We start from the raw sequence: 3,822 nt of genomic DNA, 5'->3' as shown, positions 1-3,822 counted from the left end.
GAAGAAACATCGTCCTTGTAGTTTTTGCCAGCTGCATAACAGGTAACAGCGACATGTTAGTATATTTGAAATACATTGAGCAGGTGATGCTGGACGGGTTTAAAGGTGACAAGTACCTAGGTCGTGGCGGGTGCTTGGCATCTTGCCAGATGGTGGGAATCAGGTTAGAAACGTCAAGGGTGATGACGCTGCGCTGGCTGTCAGGGTCCGGTAAGGAGATCTAGAACCATGTAGTAGGGTGTTTGTGGAGCGGCTCCGGTAGGGTGGACTACGGTGTGGGCGAAGCGGATCTGTGGTCATGGACGAGGGCGTACGTGAAGCTGCTCCGGTAGGGTGGACTACGGTGTGGGCAAAGCGGATCTGTGGTCGTGGACGAGGGCGTAGGTGAAGCTGCTCCGGTGGTTGGGTTAAGGATGGTGTCAACGATGCGGATCTGCGGCCATGGACGGGGCGTCATAAGCTGCTCCGGTAGGTTGGATGAGGGTGCAAGGAAGCGGATCTGAGGCCGTCGACTTGTGAGTTGGCAAAGTGGCCTCGGTAGGGTTGAAAATGGTATAGGCGAAGCTACTCCGGTGGAGTTGACGATGGTGTTGGCGAAGCGGCCCCGGTAGGGTTGAGGAAGGTGTCGGCAAAGAGGATCGGAGGCCGTCGACGGGGGCATCGGTGGGGCGGCTCCGGGGGGTGGACGAAGCGTCTCCAGTGGGGAGTACGAATGAGCCGCTGCAGATGCGCTGTGGTTGACGAGAGTACCAGCGAAGCAGGTCCGGCGCCGTGGACAAGGCCGACACTGAATGAGATGTGGTACAGTGGTGGATGAGTAGTCTACTTGTTTCTAGGGGAGGTGGGAGGGTTAGATGCAGCTGCAGAAGCAGATCCGGCGAGGTGGACGCCGCTGGCAGTGAATTGGCTCTGGTACGCCAGTGGATGAGCAGTCTAGGGTTTCGAGAGGGAAGGGGAGAAAGGCCGATGAAGTACGGACGGCGTGATGTGAGATGCTCTGGTGTTGTGGAGTTAGTCGTTTTTGCGGGAGGGGGAGAGGAAATGGGGGTGCCATGTAGTGGGGGGGACCGGAAGTAACCAAAGCAGCCCCGACCTATTATGTAGATGAGGGCGGTATTGTAACTGTTGGTTTCTGTGCACCAAGGACAAAAGGGGAATTTTGCATGCTAAAGACTAAGGTGGCAGAAATTTTAGAAGGAGGCGGGAGATTTTGCCGCCCGCGGGATCGTTCGTATCCAGTTTCAACTAATTTTGGACCATGCTAGCGGGAAGGTCATGCGAGACTGTGTACATGGGGCACGCGTCAGCAGTTAATAACTGGTGTGAAGTCCACCCTAGAAAAAAAACACAATAACTCGGGATGATGCGCCGATAACTTGGACGTTCACACGGGCGCGACCAACCGTATGGGTGTAGTGGTGTGTTCACAAAAAAGGGATCAGACGCTCAGCCTATGTATTTCTCATGTAAATAGATAATTTAGTGCAATTGGTTATTTACTTTAAATATAATGCATTGCCGTGTTAGTGTAGAGGCACACAAAAAGAAATGGATATTGTAGTCCACTACTTAAAAGTGTTACCTCATATGATTACATAGCCTCCATTTCATAAATTGCGTACCTGTTGAATTCATATATGAATATTACATATATTACTTCATAATAGAACCTTAAATCATCCAAGACTAATGATTTTGAATGCAAGAGTAACAATGGTGCATGTACATGATAGCTACATTGGTTGTTTGAAGAAACATCACTGTAACTTTGGCATGCACAACTAAAAGGGTTTATTTAAATAGAAAAAATGTGATACATGAGTGTCAATCTTTATAGCGTTGAATCGATATTGTACCTTTGGCCACGATACGAAGTAGATATTGATTTATGTTCAAGCGATGCACGTCCACGATCGTAGATAGTGATACGTGAATGAATTGTGCAATCTCTCTCACGCGCATACATATCTCATTTCCCTATGGGCATCAGAATCACACGCGCGCACTTCGTGTATTTCTCTCCCTTTGTCAAGGTTAGAATTCGTGTTTCTACCCCGTCCTACAAGTCTCTCACACAAAAACACACACGCTCTCTCTGTCGAACACGCCCACCCCTTTAATTCCGCCCACCCACAGCCACTAATGTCTCAAAGTATAGTAATGTCTCTCACACATATGCCTAAGGTTAACTCGAGTTCTGGAACCATATGAATACATACAATGGGATTCCAGCAGAGCACCTTTTGTTTTGAGATTTCGCTCGCTCTCTCTCTCTCTCTCTCTCTCTCTCTCTCTCTCTCTCTCTCTCTCTCTCTCTCTCTCTCTCTCACGCGCGCGCGCGCGCGCACAAACACACACATTGTTTCTCGCTTCATTTTTCTGGCACTTGCATGCACACAATTTTGTTTATCTTCGTGATGCTTTAAGTATGCCTCGCACAAATGCTATCTACCTTTCCCTTAATATAGCCAGATATGTGTCACACAAACTCCTTCTCCGTACTAGCAAGATGCCCATGCGTTGCACCAAACATCAAGATGCATTTGTGAAAGTGCGTTATATCGACTAGAGGGGGGGGGTGAATAGGCGATTTTTATGAAAGTCTTCAAAACATGGAAGTTCCGAAGACAAACGATAGAAATAAACCTATTACCATGCAGCGGAAGGTAGACTACACTAGGCAAACCATAGTCAAGTATTCAATGAAGTGAAAGCACAATGACTAATAGCAGCTAGGTAGTAAGGATCAGGTAGGAAGATATTAAGAAGCCAATCAGAACAAGCAGTCACTCAGTGAAGACAAAAGATAGTGCAATCATACGATGACTTCACAAGGACCAACAGTAAGTAAAGGGAAGGGAAGGATGAAACCAGTGACTCATTGAAGACAATGATTTGTTGGACCAGTTCCAGTTGTTGTGACAACTCTACGTCTGGTTAGGGCGGCTAGGTATTTAAACCTGAGGACACACAGTCTCGGACACCCAGTCCTGAACACGCAGCTCAGGACACCCAGTCCTCACCGTATTCCCCTTGAGCTAAGGTCACACAGACCTCGCACAATCACTCTAGTAAGTCTTCAAGGTAGACTCCCAAACCTTCACAGACTTTGTTCACCGGCGATCCACAATGACTCTTGGATGCTCAGAACGTGACACCTAACCAGCTGGAGGATTCACAGTCCTCAAGTGTAATAAGTCTTCAGATCACACAGACAGGAAGACTTAAGTGATGCCTAACACTCTTTGGCTCTGGGTGGTTAGGGCTTTATCCTCACAAGGAATTCTCTCTCAAAGGCTTCGAGGTGGGTTGCTCTCAAACGACAAAAGCCGTACTTTAACTCTGAGTAGCCAACCGTTTATGGTTGTAGGGGGTGGACTATTTATAGCCACTAGGCAACCCGACCTGATTTGTCCAAAATGACCCTGGGTCACTAAGGAACTGACACGTGTTCCAACGTCAGATTTCAAACACACACGGCAACTTTACTTGGGCTACAAGCAAAGCTGACTTGTCTGACTCTGGACAAGATTCGCTCTCATAGTCTTCACTCGAAGACATAGGTTTTGGTTAAGCATCACTTCAGTCATTCTGACTGGTTCTCTTGGACCCCACTTAATAGTACGGTGGTTCCTATGACTCAATAAAGAAGAAAAAGAACTATGAAAGATCTGAGTCTTCGAGCTCCATAGGCTTCATGCGATGTCTTCTCTTGTCATAGTCTTCAATGTGAATATCTTCACATACCACCTTTGACATCAATGTCTTCATACAATTTTAGGGGTCATCTCTGTGTCAGCGTTCTGGGAACGGGGGTCCCCA

Source organism: Triticum aestivum, chromosome 2A, assembly GCF_018294505.1.
Source record: "Triticum aestivum cultivar Chinese Spring chromosome 2A, IWGSC CS RefSeq v2.1, whole genome shotgun sequence".
NCBI lineage: Eukaryota > Viridiplantae > Streptophyta > Magnoliopsida > Poales > Poaceae > Triticum > Triticum aestivum.
Note: the sequence above shows the minus strand (reverse complement) of the source record.